The sequence below is a fragment of the Venturia canescens genome, chromosome 2 (assembly GCF_019457755.1).
Source record: "Venturia canescens isolate UGA chromosome 2, ASM1945775v1, whole genome shotgun sequence".
Classification (NCBI taxonomy): domain Eukaryota; kingdom Metazoa; phylum Arthropoda; class Insecta; order Hymenoptera; family Ichneumonidae; genus Venturia; species Venturia canescens.
In genome coordinates this window covers 13520371-13539616 of record NC_057422.1, presented here as the reverse complement: position 1 = coordinate 13539616, position 19246 = coordinate 13520371, and the positions used below count along the sequence as shown (strand labels likewise).

The 19246-nt window shown below is 42.4% G+C and overlaps 1 protein-coding gene across 6 annotated transcripts in view; it reads left to right on the top strand.

Moving 5' to 3' along the window:
- The window catches only part of Ten-a (tenascin accessory), a 468764-nt gene that overhangs the window by 137144 nt on the left and 312374 nt on the right, over positions 1 to 19246 (top strand). For 5 of the 6 annotated variants that reach the window (XM_043413134.1, XM_043413137.1, XM_043413139.1 and 2 more), the window contains one exon: positions 7933 to 7968. The exons of the other annotated variant lie outside the window; for it this stretch is intronic. The gene's annotated coding sequence lies outside the window, so the exon portion shown is untranslated. The remainder of the gene's footprint in view (positions 1 to 7932; positions 7969 to 19246) is intronic. 6 annotated transcript variants of the gene reach the window in all.

Genomic DNA, 19246 nt, shown 5'->3' with positions numbered 1-19246 from the left:
GAGCGAGAAGCTGTGCAGATGCCTGGATTATCCAGCAATGGAACACTCACAAGCCAGAGCATAGGCCAAGACGTCCTTCGTTATCCTTAATATTCCGTTGATAACTGAATTAGAGGATTGCGCGAGCTCAAACCTTGGCCTAAACCGGTGTTCAATCACGGTACTTGGGTCAATATGCCTCGTGCTCATCCCATTGTTACCAACACTCCATGCATCAGAGTTCGGCCTATATGTGGGGGCTGCTCATACATCAACGTTAAAGTACTTGGCAACTCGATGTTTAACAGTTATCACTTCAATTGAAACGAATTTGTTGAAATTGGTTCACTGTCATTAACCCCTCTCTACCGGTTCTCACCCATTGCTCTCCAGATTTTCGTATATCACAACGATTATACCTGTACACAGAGCCTACATGGGTGGAAATTGACTTTAATTATTCCGAGAGTAAATATAGAAGTGGTCGGTATCCAGGAATGATGGTAGTCGAGTGCAAGTTCAATAGGAAACGGTAAAGCCATTGCAAATGGGTGACGCTCCTCCAAATACAGAAATGAACATTTCAGTCGTTAATCACTCTTTCACTCTCTTCCCTCTGTCCCTTGCGTCCGTTTTCCCTGTACATTTTCTACCATACACATACACACCAGCCAAGTTTGTGTAATTTTAAATCCTGTTCGGTGCCTTCACCGATCTGTTACACCGGTACATTGAATGGTCGTTAGCCATCTGGGAAAATGATAGCACGGAATAAATTTGTTGGAAACTGCAGATTACAGCAGGTAACACATACAAATGTTACATTCAGCGAGTCCAACTCATCGTCAATTGCCATATCGCTATGAAAGCTTGAAATTAACGTTGGAACAAGTTGATTTCTTTCGTACTCTTCTTACCCTTCATCGTCGCGGAAGATTTAATGAAACCGTCCATTCATTTTGCTACTAGTAAGTCGATATATTCCTGCATGCGAGATGATCATCAATTTTAAAGTTGCGCAAGTAAAGTTTATTTCGCAGGCCCGTCGCTGCTATGGACTGGAGTCTCAACTAGGATTGTATAGCGAGGGAAAAGGGGACTAGACGTAGTTGCTCGGAGTGCAAACTCAGCTATAGGTCGTTGTGGAGGTCGTCTGTTGTGAAGTTCCGGAACCCCTCGGTAGATTATATGATGTCCTAGACGACATAGATAGAAACTCGGCTATGCGAGGTGGCTTCGAGCACAGGGTGGAAGGAGAAGTGGAATAAGAGTTAGGCAGATTCGTTGTGCGAGTAAAAAGGACAGGGTGGCTTCGGACGAGACCAAGAAACGAGAGGGAGAATGTATGAACGAACGAGGAGAGGCCTGATGCTAAAGCACACGCGGTGCTCCTCCGATGAGGTAATGTTCAAGACAGGGTTATGTCTCATGCATATTTTGCAGCTGTATAAACTATACCGAACACCTTGTAGTCAGCTCCATGACGTCGCAGTTGATATAGTGCCATAAGCCACTGACCGATATCCTCGAAATGTGACTGAGCAGACACTGTGATTTGAATTTTTGCCTAGGATATTCCAGCGCCATTTCATTTGAAAGAGTATCTTGGACCTCTTGTATGAAGAACATCAAATCTCTCGGACGTTTTCGAGAATAGTTGAATCTTCGTTTAGAAGATTTTATTTTCTTGATATCCCCATGGGTTCAAAGGTCAAGTTGCCTCAATAACGGAGTAGCTGTTCGAAAATTCATGCCGTTATCGATGCTGCGGAAGTTCACATATTTTCGTGACATTGATTAATGCAGTTAATATTTTATAGGAGATTGGTGGAGAACAATTTTATGGTGGTATTCCATTCGTCAATTGAAGAACATCTATTCTATTGATAATTAGAAAAAAATATATTTTGTTAGTGTGATAGCTTTGGGAAGTTGGCACAGAATTCAAAAATCGTGACTGGCCTACAATCTTACAGAAACCTTCGATTCTGACGGACAGAGTAATATTGAATTGATTTACACGGGAAGGTACACGATGGCAAAGATTTCAAAGTGATTAATGATATTTACCAAAGTCCACGTCAAAACTGACGGGCATACGTTTAACGCCAAGAGCCGTAATAGCTTCCACGGTGTCTCACGATCGATACGACTTAAAAAGATTTCGAGCTCGCATGGAGGTGTACTGGACGAGGAATTCCTCTCAGAGTGGATTTTCCTTCCAGAGCTGTCGAGAGACTGATTATCTCGGCTCTTTTACTCAGTGAGCTCACGATCGTCGATTAAGGAGCAAGGATGACCGTTGTCTGATCAGTACTTTTCGGACTCGCCAGGAATCTCCGAGAGAAAACGTTTCCACGCTCGCTCTGTAAGAGCAGCTTGGAAACTGTAATCTCAGCGTGGAATAGTATCCCCAATGCGGTGGCAATCATAGTTCGACCTAAGGCAGATTAGTCGAAGAAAATTTATTGAAAAAAAAAAACAAATTTTGGACTAACCCTACTTATAATCTGTACCGTTCATTGTGGGGTTAAATTTGTTTTTTACTATTTTCCCTTCATTAGAATGATAGTGAGCTCGACTTACCAAACGACGATGTGATCGTCGCTCCGATGATTTCTTTCTCCTGTGAACCTTCGAAGGAGGCAGACAACCAGAGTTTCCTTGCGACCTATTCACATTTCAGGTTTCTAATATAATTCGACACAATAAATAACAAGTATGAACGTTAAATGGAGGAAAAATCGTTCGAAAAAATTTATCACAATTGAAAATGGCAGTTGGGATTTTATAATACGAGGGTTCATCGTTCCAATACCAGGGTAATACTAAACGCGACGATGAACTATTTCGCGTATTAATCCAATGATATGAAGCGTGTTTATAGCATCGAAGCATCATTGGGATTCACATGCGGCTCGGCACAATGACGCAGTCATTACGCAGGATTAGACGTAATCCTCTGCCGACTGATCTGGCTTAGGGTACTTGGTTCTAACCACACGGTCCAGTATACCACAAGCAATATTTTATCCTTCCGCTTCTCTCGGTCGCTCGCTCGTAAAACCTCCCATCGATCAGCACGTATAATTTAAGCCAATTAGTGACTAGCATGAAAACACTTGTCACAATCACATTGGCGTTAAGACTCATGGAACTGTTGCACAGAGATTTTACAGGTCCGAATTCGTGGTCTGCTTCGAAAGGGTGGAACGATTTATGGCTCACAGAATAGCAAACAGAGCTAAAGTACGAATGTAATATATGGCAACACTCATGACAATAGTTAAATCTCTCGAGAAGCCATGATTGATTCTTGACTGAAGCTATCACTCGGCGTGCAGCGACATTCCAAAACAGAGAATGTGAATTTCATACATAGGGTTTTCGAAAAATTACCACGTTGTTTTGACGTCTCAATAAATAACTCTCATATCACGGAGAATATCGATTCGTTTTTTATAGTGAGGAATATGTTATTTTTCAAGAATTTTCAAAATATTTAGGCATCGATTACAAAGAGCATGGTATTTTTTAAATTTTGCTATTTTTCGTCCCTTGAATTCTAAACTGCTTTATATGCACAGCAAAAAGTGATGCACCTGAAAACTATATTTCGTTTTGTTTTCGAGTGTTATTCATCGTGTCAGACTAGCACTTACCGATAAATGGAAATGTATTGTAAATCACAAATGTTGACTGTCAGCATGGTAAATTCTCTGATGAATACACGAATATACATCGAATACGTGTAACATTTTACCATACATATAGCTTTTTTCAGGGTTGCCCGAACGTACTTTACAAAATAAACATTTGAAGTGACCGAAAACATTTTTTACTATGCTTATAGAGAAAAACATTCTTGAGTCTTTTGAATAAAAGGCATGGGAATTGATTTTTGTGCTAAGGTGGATAGAACCATTCTTATTACTGATTTTCGAATTGATGCTGCAATCCAGTGCGTGTACTGTCCCCAAGGGACTACATTCCTGGTACTTTCCTCTAAAATTTTCGGCCTCGTTTTCTCCGTGGGACTATGGTTGCAATGACCATATTTTAATGATCTCGAGACCACTACGACGCAAAGTTTCAATAGCAAATCCATAAGTTATGGGACGTGGTCGATCGCACTGGGTCTTCATTCGTAGATGTAGCAAACTGTAAATATTTGAAAAAATGAACTTCCAGAAATAGTGAATCGATTCGAAACATCGTTTTCGAATTCTGCTCGTGCAGCAACTAGAAAATGAATGGATCGTAAAAATATTTCATTACCGTAGAACTTCATGGTTGTGATAAAGTGAGAGAACTTGTTGACAGGAAGGTGCTTTTCTCGGCCTTGATTCGATAACAGTGTGCAAGAAAGTTCTCCTATTTCGTGGGTTGACAGCTTGTTAGAGAGAACGTTCCCAGGAGAGTTCGACGTAAAGGCCAACAGATCACACGCTTGTACCGGGGCTACCGCGTGCAACGTGCAAACAGATCTTCAGCACATACGATTATTCAGACACGGCGTGGCTCGTCCAATTTGTATCATAGGCTGCATAAGGAGGCACGAAAATGTTACTCCAGGGAGTGCTTTCGCATTTGCAGCCTCATACCTTCCCCTCTCGATTTCAGCAGATTTTTCGTCTCTGAACTGACTCAGGATGCTCCAGTGAAAAGAACGATGTGAATTCTTTTCCAGAAAAGGCACTACTTTCAATTTGAATAATAATTATCAAATTACCTATTGCCAATGCTGATTCACAAGAATATTTAGAGCTGGAATTATCGACGATAGTCATCTGGAATTTTACAGAAACAACCGAAAGGAAAGTTTCAAAAACGTCGAGATTCAGGTACGATTTTACGATGACGCTGTAACGAGAGCTCTTCCTTTCCATATCAGGCTAAGAAAATTGCACGACTGTTTTAACAATGGTTAAATTAATGTTATTTCTGAAGTTTGTGCGTCTCGAGATGGAACAAAGCTTCCTTTCCCGGTGTGTTCTCCGGTCCCAAAGGCCCACTTGTAATTGCAAGAATCCAACTTTAAATCACGTTTCGAAGAGGCGATTAAGATTGCTCGCGCGTGGCAGGTCCAGTCTCCCGAAAGCCAGACAATTACTGCCCGGGCTCACGTTCCTCATTTGCATGTATCAGAGACATCTATCGGGCGTACGATTCTTTACTGGCAGAACTGCTATCCAGAAATGTATTCATGTACCAGTGCAAGTAATTTCGTCGTTGGATCGTCATCACTAAAGACGTATCTGTTACTGCAATTGTATGGAAAACGAATTTCGTTTTCGACATCTTTTCTTCTTGAATGTTACCGAACATGAATTTGAGTTTATTTTACTCCATGCTTGGTATAATTTGGGAAAGGAACTGAACAACGATTTTTATACCGGAATGCAGTGGCTCGGTTCTATTTTAATTAACCGAAATTAGTTTTCCATTGGAGGGAATTATTTCAGTATTGAATTCCATCGGACATTCTCGGAATGAAGACGAATTTCATTATTTAAATAGCACGATGATATATTGGAAAAACTCGCATGTAAACGAACACTTGGGCATCGAAGAAGCGAAAAATATGTTAGATATTGCATGCTGGATATCGAAAAAAATCTTGAAAATTTGGTACATGAAGAAATTTAATCATTGAACCGATAAATCACAGTTTATGAATTCTAGTGAGGAATTTTTTTTCATTTGATTTTGAAATCGACAAATGATAATAAAAGCCAAAGAATTTTATTGAAAATCTGTGCTCTTTGTCAACGCAAATTTGATTGGAATTCCTGGCTTTCGATATTACGTCAATCGTAATAATTTCAGACAGAGAACAATGCAATTTTGTTTATCATAGTCTATTTTCTCACTGTGACTCGATATCCTGAAATTTTTTAAGTTTACAAGAATTTTCTTCCAAAATTGGATTCACGAGAATGCAGAAAAATCGAATCGTTCTTGCCCCTTAAGACTCGAGAGAAAGGAAGATTCCACACTAAAAATGATCGTTTCGAAAAATATCAAACGGATTTGCTCGAAGAAGTATTCCACGTCTAAAAAAATTTATTGGTCCCCCCCCCTCCTTCCAGCGTTCGCTTCTCTTCCATTTTATTGGCACACGGCCCTGCACATGCGCACTAAACTCCTTTCCCAATTCCACGTGATATTGTGATCTCGATCACATAAATCCCATTTTTGTTGACTTCAAGTCCCTTTCCGGATATCAAGGGTTATTATCATCCATCCGCTATCACCCTTAAAGTCGCCACTTATTTTACGTTTGTCTTGCTGGTCGGTGGTTCGTTCGTTCCAAGCGTTAGTATCAGTTTCGTCCGCCAGGCGCTTGGCCAGTATCGCGACGGAGGCTCAGCTGTTCACGTCACGTCACTTGAATTGACGATGTCGTTACAATACACATACAGCCTTAATATACCCGTAACGTTATCATACCCATGTATAGGTATTATGTATGGATACATGTAAATATGAGTATAGCACACAGTTCGACGTAACACAGGCAGCCTGCGGATAGATTGACGGTAGTCTCGGCGTTTATCGATGCTCCCGGTCGGCAACGTGAACCGGTCGACCGGAAGTATTGATAGTTGATGATGCGATACTGATACTGGTACGGCGTACAACGATACCACCGCATAGTCCTGGTGACATTGGAAGTTGGCAGCGATCGAAGTGGTGCGTGCATGGTACCCATTTTTTTACATTCTCTCTTTTTCATTGTTATCTCTGGATACTGCAGTACATAGTAAAACCATGTGCAATAAATACTCACTTTTTCTACAATTGAGTTGATATATTTATATATTTTTACGTGAGACATAAAAATAACTGGACTTTCCCATGAAAAAGTTACACTGAGAGAGCTGAAAGGGACACTAAAAGTGTTAAGGGCATGTGGAATTCAATGCTATTGCTGTGAGGTCCGATTTCCGAAGGTGAACTCGTCGAGAAAAAGTAGGATTTTTCTTCAAAGCACATTACTAACGAATGTGTGTGTGTGTGTGTTTTGACCGTTTCTTAAGCGTAAAATTAAATGTACGTTATCGAATAAAAGTGGGGAGAGAATTAATTAAAAATAATAATTCAACTAAGGATGGTGTAAATTCATTTCGTTTGTTTGTACTTCATAAATACATGCGTTTGTGCTTTGGGGATAAAATACAGCGTAGGTTTGATGCGAGTTCATAAAGTAAATACAAATTTTTCTTGGGACCACCAATCCAATTAACTGTTGGAATTATGAAAGTACGTGCTCGTGCATTATTATCATCGCCGTCTCGTCGTCACTGGACGAATATATATATTTTTTCATTTCCCATATGTGTGCATTGTTTATTCACTGAATTTTCAAGGCGAGATACATTTTTAGGGTTCGCAATAATTTCCATTAATAGTCTCGTCAGTGGGGTGATAATTTTCGTCAATTTATTAATATATTTTAATACTTTCCCTAGTTTTCTATTCTACTGACGTTCGTTCAGCTGTTCTCATTGAGAAAAAAATGTCTATTAAGCCTCAATGTATTGATACGACGTATTATGCGCATTGAAAATCGTCTACTGAAAAATATAAACCTGAATTATGGGTTTATGAGGCCCACGATGGAGGACAAAATAATGTGAAGTGAAAATCGATTGGGGTCGTGGTAAATATTTGAAGAGATACACGCACGAATTCATGCGTATGAAATGTTTATAATCGACACCATATTTTGCAAGATATTCGACAAACAAGCGAGTCTACCACATCGATCGTTCACGAGTGACCCCATATTTCAAATTAGATTGCCACGCCACGGCTCTGTCGCTGACTAATCGAATTTAGTCAGCTTCGTGTGGAGACTGTAAATGTATATGTTTGGTTTATACGACCTTCTGCCAGGATCAATTAGCGTTGCAGTCTCTATATATTTTCCTTGTTCTTATGTTTCAGGGCTATCAACGATTTGTCCACGGCGACTCATCATAGGTTAGTCCAATTTTGTTTCCTGAGCGTTCAAACTGGTAACGTCAATGTTATAAAATCGAGTTCACTGGCATTGGAACCGATGAAAATTTCAACGATTTCCAGCCATTCGTTTGCCCACTCGTTTCCCTTCCGCACACGGTTGACTCTAGTTTTTCAACGGGTTTACGAGTTTCGGTTTTTTATCCTAATACTATTACAAACGCCGAGCGTTAGTAATGTTCCTTTGTTGCAGTGTCGAGTTTCGAATTCTATACCTGAAGTTTCCTCTTTCCCCGGCGCACTCACTCCGGTTATTTTAGTGCGGAGCTTCGCCCTTTTTATCTCGTTCTCTTTCATCCTTTCGTTTGTTCCATTACAGTTAGCAGCCCATTGCAATTTTCAGCTTTTCCTCCGACATTGTGTATGCTTCCATGTGTGGAGCCCCCGAGTCCCAGTAATTCAGCGTGTGTACCGCGAATCTCGAAAATCATCATTTCCTACGGATTCCTTGATCGAGTTTGCTGTCCGTCGAGATGCCCTGATCCTGTAGAAATTTCTTTCAACGCAGTGAATCGAGTTGATTATTCGAAAAAATGAGCAATCGCGTTCAAAGATTTGTTCATCATGGTTCGCGGATTCGAGAAAAAATTTATCTCCACGGATCGATCCTCTCATCCTGCAACGATCAAATGCATCTTTTGCGAAAGCCTGTATCCGTTTGTAACACTACTCGGAGGAGTACGAGAACATAAACGCTGGAGCTCACAGTCTCACTATTTATCTTCGCAGCTGTAAGCTTTTGTATTTGTACAGCCCTTTCCTACTCGAGCATGGAACCTACACGCGTACATATACACACAGTATTCTGTCATTTCCACTCCTGACCATACTTCCTCCTTGTACACGCAGAATAGTAAATGAATTAAAAATAGAGCACCGATTCGTCTCTGTTTACTTGAGATTTTTTTTCAACAACTCCCTTAATCGTTTGCACAACGCGCTCACCAAATGTTTAATCGTGTTAACATTTCCATCGGAGAAAAACAAAACAAACTCGTTCGCCAGCGACAGCAATTGCTCCGTGCAACTAGTCCGTTGATTTCTTCGTTGCTTTTTTCTGTCTATTTTAAGGCGAGTTGCTTATGGAAATGAATTATTTTTCGATCGACGTACAACTGAAATTGAGAGAAAACTCCACGTGACATCTTCCAGAGCTGCATGTTTATCGTGATCCATTGACATGAAATTATTAGCTCTAAAACGTATCTGTGAACTCGGTTCAGGAGCTCACAAGTGTCAGTGATCCTGAATCAGGAGTGTCTGTATTCGATTAATTTAGAACACACGCTATCCAGAAACCCTCGGCATTCTGCAGTAAGCTTGGCCAAGCAGGTTCGTCTATAAAAAAATGTATTTTTTTTTTAAATTAGAAAAAATTCCTGCCACTTTGAGGTGAATGGAATAAACCAAAGTTCCTATAACTGTTCAAAATTGTCCATAAACGCATTAATTAGTAAATGAGTAGAGAATCGAGCAGGAACGATTGAACAGAAAGAATATAATCGCCTGAGCGCAGTGAAATTTCGACTGGGAGAGCGTTAACGAAACATCCTGTGGATTGTACGAATTTTTCGAAAAAAAGAGGTTAGCAATCGGTGGAAAACTCAATTCGTATAGAACCAGGGGCGAAAGCAGAGAATAAAGTAACAAAATATCCACAGTCACATATTACGAATGGAGGGATTGAGAGGTACCGCGGAGCGGCGGAAGGGGAGCGGACGTAACAAAAAAAAAGAAGATGCATTGGTGATGGAGCGTTGCCGTGGGGATGAAAAAAGCCAGACTTCGTTTTATTCCTGTGCTTGGAGAGTTCAGGCTGTGTCAGTGTGCCGTGAGCGGTGTTTGCGAGCTGGTTTTTGCAATTAGCGATATCGGTAACGTCGCCTGACACGCGGCGAGCCAGCGGACACAGGCTGAGCGAGAGGAAAAGAGCGAGGGAAGGAGAAAGACTCCGTGGTCGGATATACGCGTATACAAGCGCCCATGTGGCCCAGGCAAAGGCAGCAGGAGAGCTCGTACACCGCTATGGACCCCGAGAGCTCTCTGGCCTTTTCCCTCTTCCACGAACCCTGGCGATCGACCCCTTGCTTTTCCTCTTGTCCACTCATTCACTTGATATCGATATCCTTTACTCCCTCTTCCTCTTGTCGTTTCACTTTTGCACTGTTGAACTAGAGCGAGGCAGCGGCGAGGGAGGCAGCGGGGGAGGACCTCTGGCTCAGAGCCAAATTTCACCACGATATATCGGGACCCGAGGGCTCGAAGCGGCGTTATCAAACGATTTATATCGGTGTTTTGGAAAATTTGTGGATCGTAGACCGGCCGCGACTCGCCTGACGACGATCGCTGTACATAATATACAAATGCGCGTGGCGCATTCTCGTATATGTACGTAAATAAATTTATAGATATTCATTCGTATGGGCAGAAGCGCCTGAAGCACCTCTGCGACCTGCAGCCTTGTCACGGAGTCGCGAACCTGTGTGTAAACCTATGTGTTTATATTCGTCTCTAGAAGCGCGTAGTTGAGTTCATATTATCCGATGTGTGCGACTCGCGCCACGAATCCATGTCAAGCTCTTCTCTACGTGCGCGAGTATTTCGCTCTGAGCTAGCGACGTTTCTCAAATGGATGACGAAGCGGATTTCGGATCTGATACTCGCGCTAAATGATTCTGGACCAATTTCCAACGGGATCATTCAAATACGCTCGCGTTTTGTGTTGATGCAGACTCGTGTTCACGGGCGTATGATGACCCAGGAAGCTCGGAAAAGAGGCGCAGAACCGAGACCTACCGGCACTAAGAGCTCTCGCTGCGAGTTACTTTAATTTCGTAGATATCAAACTTGCTTTTTTGCCACACTTTTTTCTCCCATCAGGCCAAGATTTTTTATCGCGTGGATGAATCCTCCGAAGATGTGCCCCCTCCTCTTTATAACGTTTCGCGTATAGTACACACTTTATTGCAGTTTTGTATAGCCCCGAGCGCTTTAAGCTAAAACGCTGGGGACCGCAGGAAAAGCTCGGTGTACTTGCGGCCGGAGATGCTAGATTTTTTTCGACCCATTTCGTGTCCGTAGAAGCAAGCTTTGAAAACAACGCATCGCGCTCGGGCACGGATGAATATGTATAAATATATATATTGGGGGCCTGCATCTTGTGTACTCTATAAGATTGCTTCTCGATAAAAAGCGAATTCCCAGGAGAAAGAGCACACACGCGTGACTTTTTTTTCTCGATCACCTCCAGCTCTTGTTTATATTGATTCGGTTTTATTTTTTGCCCTCTTTTCCTCTTCTTTTACCAATTTCCAAAGCTCTCCGTTTCACCGGTATTTTATCCGGCTCGATATCCGATTATTTATCTGATCTGACTCCACTCGCCGGGATCGAGTATTGGCTCGAAAAATGAACATCCCCCGACCACCGTTTCCGTATTATACTTCGTGGATTGTTAGCATTTCTCAGGATTTACCAGAAAATCTTTTCCCGAAATTCTACTTCAGGCAAAGACTCGCAAACCAAAAAGAGAGCGAATAAATTGTGAATGGAGAAAGACTGTGCGGGGACAGGGGAAAAATGGAGCAAGGAAATGTAACAAGTGCACAGAGATACAGACAGAGGCAGTCGTAATGGCCACAGAAATGGAAATTCAGCTCTCTGGTGTTCCCCCCTCCTCCTCCTCCCCCCCCCCCCCCCCCCCATCTTCATACGTGGCGTATCAGAAACAACGGACTTTACAACTTGCAATTTTTTTCGACGTCCAACTCACGTGATCCAGCAGTGAAGTCAAATCTTGTCCCGAGTGATGTTATGAAGAAAGCACAGATGATACTCACTGCGGTCAGATGAAAACTGCAGGACTCTCGTTTCTATGCTATCGGTATAACGCACGAAGAACAAAGAGCAACGGAGCGAGCTGAAATAATTGCCAATTACAAACGCGGGCGTGATATTAACGTTATCTCTCCGTCTCGCGTCGTTTTCACGATCTCTCTCTTGGGCTCCCTTTTATTCTTCTCCGCGGTCTCCCCCCCTCTCCCTCTCGCTCTCTCATCTCTTTTCGATTTTTCTCTCACTGTATTGTATCGCGAATGCCCGTTAACGTTCGAGCAGTCTTTCTTCAACTGTGATTCTTTCTTATCTCGAGCATTATATCGACTGCACTTTGTTACTGCAGCTCAACTATAGACCAAAGTGGTTATACGGGCAAAAACCGTTATCTCTTGTCTCGTTCGCATCTCTCTTCGTCTCTTGCATTCGCCTAAGAAAATGTGAAAAGTTCTGCGGAAACTTTGCTGCGTCGAAACCATTGCAACTAATTTTTCGCGCTATGCTCTACGTATTAATTTACTCAATACAGAGAATTTTGAGAACAACAATTACCGATAAGAATCCAAATTAAAAAAAGGCGATTCCCCTCAATTTCTTACTGAAATATTCATAATTTCGCTATGCTTCCAGCTCATTGGGGGGATTCAGGAAAAAATCACTAATTCAGCTCCGTCCTGCCGAGTGTCTCGTTTCACGTGAAGCCAAAGAGTCGTGATATTGAGGAATTTTAATTTTTCACTAAAGTTACTGACGAGCGAATGTCGAAATATTTCGAAAAAAATTGCGATTCGTGGCGATTGGGATCCAGAAACAACAGACCGTCAAGGTATCATCGCCCGGTTGATTTATCCGAAGACATTTGAGCAAGTACTTTTGGGGATGCGGAGACGAAAAAGTTTGACAATAAAATTTATCACCCTGATCGCTCGGGGAAAAGAGGAGAAGAACGTAAGCGGCGGACGCGCAGAGGCGAACGATAATGGAGAGACAGTATATAAGGAGAGTTGGACGTTCGACGAGAACGATCAGTTAAAAGATCCCTCGGAATTCTCTTTCCATTGGTGCTCTCGAAGAATCTGAGTGAAGTTACGTTGCGATTCTCTCTTTCGTTGGCCGTGTCTCAAGTCGGTAGCTCAAGCAGGTTCGAGTCGTGAAATAGCTGGGCACGTAATGGACAGGCTTATCGACTAGTCGGCGAGAAGTGCCGGAGCAAAGACTGGATCGTTCTGTTCTTCACCATGGCAGACTCGCTGTTTGTATTAATTAAGAAGTAATTAAACAGTATTAAATTGACTTAAGCTACGGCTGAGTGGACGCCAGCTTTTCTTGACAGTTTCATTCGTTGGACGATTCTATCTCCTCGTCGCCGCATATCCAAGTTGAGACGGCGGAGGTGCAACTGTGGCGCTCTGCAAAGGAGAAAACGAAGGGCCAAAACGACCTTCCCGTCGTCGAGATACTCTCCGGAGGGATTCTCTGCCAACTTACCCGAAGAACAATGTCAATATTTAATGTGACGGCAATTTGTCCAAGATCTGAATATAAAATCGAGCTCCGCCTTGGCATAAACGAGAGATAATGGCGGCCTCTTGTCATCCGACGCTGCAACAAATAAGATTGGAAAATATCTGAAGCGAAATGAAGTAGGTTTGAAAATTTGAATAATTGAAACGTCGGAAATAATCGTCGTTGATGCTTTCGAGGAAGAGACATAAAACGACGTGGAAAACAGAACACAATTATACGTATTTTCTAGCTAATGGTAAAATGTATGTGCCACAAATAGCATGCAGTACGTTATAATGACTTAAGCCTAAGTTTTAATGAGTCGTATAACTTTTAACGAGTAGTGTGTATGTGAAATAATTCGACGTAATTAGTGAGGTTAAAGAGGAGAGGTGGCGATGCGATGGGAGGTTGATATTGCGAGTGGAGAACGTGTTCAGGATGCAGGGGCTACATGAAAACGATAGAAACTTAGAAATGAGCACAAGCCCAAGTCGTTGACTTGGACTGTACTTGGTTTAATACACGCACGAGGAGGTAGCAAATGAAGCGCTGCCTGGTGGTGCAGTTAGGGGTTGCGCTTCTCCAGTGAGACGGTGACACTCGAAAGCCTCTCGTTCGAGGCCCGGAGCGAAGCCGCGCGCGCTACCGACGAGTGGAGTGTGGTGACTCGACGAGCAGACCCAGTCCGTTAATGACGGTTCAGTTCGGTACGTTCACTTGTCTGTGTACCTCCATTTCTATACACATGCATAACCACTCTGCCAGCGATAGATCTTGAAAAGCATACAACAGTGTAGTATGCACGCAACATTTACGTGTATGAGCAGCGAACCGTATTTGGGCCACCGTAGACCATCAAACTGGACAAGACGGTTTAGTATGCGCTTGCACGAGATCATGCAGGTCTCGAGGAGTCCTCATCCGCTGGTACTCGCCGGTAGAATTTTCCGAGGACGATTATAGTTATTTAAATTCAATGGCACACGACGATTGGTCGGTGGTTCGATGGTTGTACGCAGACATTCTGATTAAGGGGATGGATCAGTCGGTATATCAACCGTGAGTGCGAGAGAGAAGGCTGCAAATTTCGAAATCGAAATTCTTTGACACAGTTTGACCGATTGAAAAAGGCTCTGTCAGCCGATTTTTGCCATCTCCTGCGTAGGCTGACAGAGTCTTTTTTCAATCGGTCAAACGGTGTCGAAGAATTTCAGTTTCGAAAATTCCAAATGAGGTTGGTCGACTGATCCATACTCTGAAGTGAGACTCGGCGCTAGGAAAACGAGCTACCGAAGAACGAACGTTTCGTAATCAGGCTGATGAAGATGAAGCTTGTGGAATAGGGTACTAGAATTAAAGAAGTTTGGAATTCCTAATAGTTGGTAGAAGTTGAAACATGTTCTTAGCAACACGGTAACAATTGAATGTAAATTTTGACCATTTTTCCAATCGTTTTTGTCACAATCTCAATTGCTTCGATTTCACCTTCATAAATCTATGGCCAGTCGCTTTTCTGTGATGCATGCCAACCGGGGGGGGATTAGTCAGGCTCCTTCGGCAGTCTCTAATAGTTTCCCTTCGCCGTCGGCAAATGCGATACAGTGCCGACACTAAGTGTGCTGTCGTCGCACCTTGGGAGAAACGGAAAGATGAGCAAAGTAGAGAAATAGTTGAAAACGGTGGCGAGAACGAGAGTTAGAGTCTTTGACGATGGCAGGGATAGAAATAAAAAAACATTTTTCCGTTATGCAATTTACCAACGTCACACATTCGCGGTTGAGTGTGTTCGCGGCTGAATAATTATTGCTCTCCAGAGCACGGCTTCGTTATCAAAATAAGATGAGACACAAATGTGCATTAAAATGAGTTACGCGAGATAACGAGTTCGGTAAGTTGACAGAGAGCCATGTGCTTCAGAAAACAAGGTGTATACGTCGCTATTTCCTGAGCTCATTGTAACGTGTATTTTGAAAGCATTGGACGTCGACAATGCAAACGACTTGGAGGGTCAGTTGATAACGATGTTGTCACGCGATTACATACCTAGTGAAAAGGCGCGTGGAAAATTTTGTGCTCGGCGCACCGAAGGTGGCAAAACCCCGGGAGGAAGTAAAAATAATGCCATCCTTAATGAGCTGGACTCGGGCCAACTCCTTGTTCGACTACCATTGGTAAAACGAGGGGGAGGAATCTTCCACACTGGCCGATCCACCCCCAAAGCTATCCAGGCCGAACTCGGCTGTTTTGCAATTCTAACTTGATTCTCTTCTCTTGAGCACGTAGATATGCCGGAAAGTCCCTTAACGCCCTTGATAGTTACAGACATGCACTACTATTTCCGCGTTAATGCGTTCACATTCTCTCTCTCTCTCTCTCTTCTTCTCTCTTCTTTTTCTCACTCTCCTATCTCAATACTCAAATAAATATTCATCTCTCTGTTTCTCTTTTAGGTATGTGGGCACTAATTTGTGACAGAGCCAAAAAATCATGATTGTCTTTTCTTTTTCTTTTTTTTCTATTACACCAGTGAACATTTAGTTGTGAAGTATTTTCAATTTGCCTCACGATAATTGACTAAGGAATAAAAATTAATGCCAATCGATTGAACTTTCTTTCTGGCCTCTGGGCTGTGACAAATTCTCCTGGCATTCTCATTACCTTTTTCATGTGCCAACGACATTGCTAAACTACTTTGTATTCCTATGAAACATGGGATTAAATGAGCTTGGATGAACAATTGTTTTTAATGATTGGAGTATTATTTAAGTCGTATGGAATCACAATGAGTCTGGTTACAATTCTATACTCTGAATTTTTCAATGAAAAATAGATGTGATGAAATAGTAATTGTTGTACCCAAACAAGAGGGTTGATCGATCGATATTAAGCGGTTGCAGAATCCATGAGGGCAGTGGCCAAATATAGCACGTTGTAAAAATCCAACTAAAATGTTAGAGTGAACGAAGTTGATGTTGAGTTTTATTAGAAGGAAGAAAAAACGATTCATTTCTGTTCAATAAGCTGTCACAAATGATTTCCGCAGAGATTCGTTAGCCCCTCTTAATATTCGTGGTGAATTGGCCTCTTCTCACATTTTCAAGCGAATATACGAGGTAATAAAAAGATGAGTGAGGTAGTAAGTGACTTTCAGCGAATGTTTTATTGTTCGTGATCACGTGTGCCGAAGCGTGGCATTGTTACATGCGGAGAAAGCCTGCAAACTGAAAAGCTCCGAAGCAGATTTTAGTCGGGTCTCTCTGTTATGTACAACTCAACTACAGCGTAGAGAAGTTACGAGACGTAACAGTCCGACGTACGAGCACTTTGTTTGTCATGTTAAAACGCTCCTCATACTGTCTCTCCGGTTCCCGTAGCTCCGTTGTGGATAAACACGTACGCATGGACTGTCCACTCTATATACGCGCAATCTAATCCATATCGTTTTCTTTCTCTCTCAAACTCACTCGCTCTCCCTCCCTTGGCCTCTCTTTCACAGACTCTGCAGCTCCGAATGCCGCGAGCCAGCTAGTGAGAATGAAATTTACTACTTTAATAACATTGTGTCGTAACAGCGTTCTGGCTTTATCTCCGTTTCGCTTCTCAACCAGAATACATATACATCTATCTATTAAACTCCGGATCCATGGGACAGACCACGAAACTAAACCAACTGGCATAGCATCAGCAACAATGCAGTATGCTGCGGTTTAGTAGGAGTGGAGTCTGGAGCTGAACCCCACGACACTCGTCGCTGTCCCTCTTTCTCCCCTCGTTTCTTCTACCCTTTCCCTTTCTTACGAGTATGTACTTACGTTTTGGAGGATTAAACTGAAATTTTCATGACGCGGAACGGTGGAATGTGATCGTCACAAATTTCTTGAGTGCTGGCATCAATCCAGTTGTTCCAAATAACATATTCGTTTGGTAAATTCCGAATCCAGATTGTTTCAATCACACAAAAGATTTCAAGTTTTTTTTTTTTATCAAGATTCACGGTAGAATCTCACTAGTATTTTTATGATGTGCCATTGCCTTGGGGGATTGTGCCTGCTGGTAGTCTCTGAATCGTAATAATGTGCCACTCCAACTGCATCGCCGTTTCAATTGATACGATTGAAAACTTAAGACTCCGAATAATTGGACAATCATGAAAAATATTTTTCGTGTTTTCCCGGAAAGGAGCTTGTTACGAAACGCCTACGCTCGGCACCAACCGTTCGAATTCAAATCATTATGGAGTGGCGCACTCGAGCATAAGATCTCTCCTGATTCGATGTTACGGATCAAATTATTACATTGAAACAAAAAGTCATCGGAAATGTGGCCAATATTATGATCATTGCAAGGTTAAACGTGATTAAACGAATACCATAGTTTTAGATCAAACTGCAGATTCATTTTCTCCAAAAAAATGGCAGTTAAATGAAGAAAACTCTTCGAATAACATCGATTGCTATTCAATCAACAATTTTTTTTTTCTCAGTGTATCCATCTCGAGCCTTAATACATGATGCGATCATCAAAATATTCCTCATGAGAAAATCGCTTTTGTCATCACTTCTTTACCTATCTTTACCTACCACAGATCTGAATCTTTACAGAAAAATACAAACGAATACTGCTGAAGTTGATTTCTACTGTTTTGACGAATTCGTTTGCAGCGAACTTTAATTCAAGTTCACATGTTCCGTCTTTGATCTTGTGGAAACTTGCAGGTATCGTTAATGCACGCGGCCTCAATTCTTATGAAATTTCGTACAATGTTTATTTATTGTTTTATATCCTTGTTGGTTCGGCTATATTTTTATTTGACGGGCTATTATAATGAATTCCCAGGCAAGTGCACGCCTGAAAGAGGATTTCGAGTGTTCGATGCGTTGTTAATTATTGGGTATCATTGAAATTCGGCATTTTTATCTCGACCTGTATCCAGCGATCGAATCACCTTAATCCTGCATCCCAAATTATTTGATGGCATCAATAATTCTCGCGAAGTACAAAAAAAAAAAAAAAAGAAAAAATTGCATCGCCATGTAATGCGGCATTAATTTGTAGATATCATCAATAGGATTTACGGCACGCTCGGTTTATACCGGCAATTAAACTCGTGATAACGCATGGAACGACCCAGGGCAGTTTTCATACTGCCGGGTGAATATCCAGAGCGTTATTGACGTTTAGTCCGTGACACGTAGCTCGCTCTCTCTCTCTCTCTTTCTCTTCCTCTCTCTTGTTCTCTCATTACTCTCTAATGGGCAGGCAAATGCAACGACAAAAGCGACATGCGGTGAGACCAACGATGTCGAGTTTCAAGCTGTCACGAGCAGAAACGATCCCTACTCTGTCCCCGATGCGTGATTTGATCCGGGCGCGGTGTGTGTTGTGTACGCGGGCAACCGGATCTCGTCAATTTTTCGTTCACCAGGGATCCGCCAGGTTTTTTCCAGTGACGGAGGGCGGCGCGTTGCGCTGATCCTAAATTGCAACATATTTCACTCCTCCGTTCAACCTCCCATTAATCGATATTTTTTTTCTCTCCTGAAATATAAATTCCCCAAAGCACGAGAGCGCGGAGGTAACAAAAGCTTCGGAACTTTGTGACGAATAAAAAAACATTGAGGCAAAAAGGAAAGTCCGGGGACGACCCGCCTCGCACTTACCGGGAGGCTCGTTCTCCGCTTCCGGGGTAAAACAGAAAGCACCCCTCGAGAAGTGCAAAACTCCTTCGTCCGAGTGCCGATAAGCCGATAGGGGTAGGTTTTGCAGTCGGTAAGCGAGGAAAACGGAGCGTCGGTACTGCTGTCGGCTGTCGATCAAGGGTCGAGTCTGCTTCGCCCATCGCGGGTTTTTCGTCACTCACCGTGACGATGGATGGCGCCCGACGGTTTAAATAACC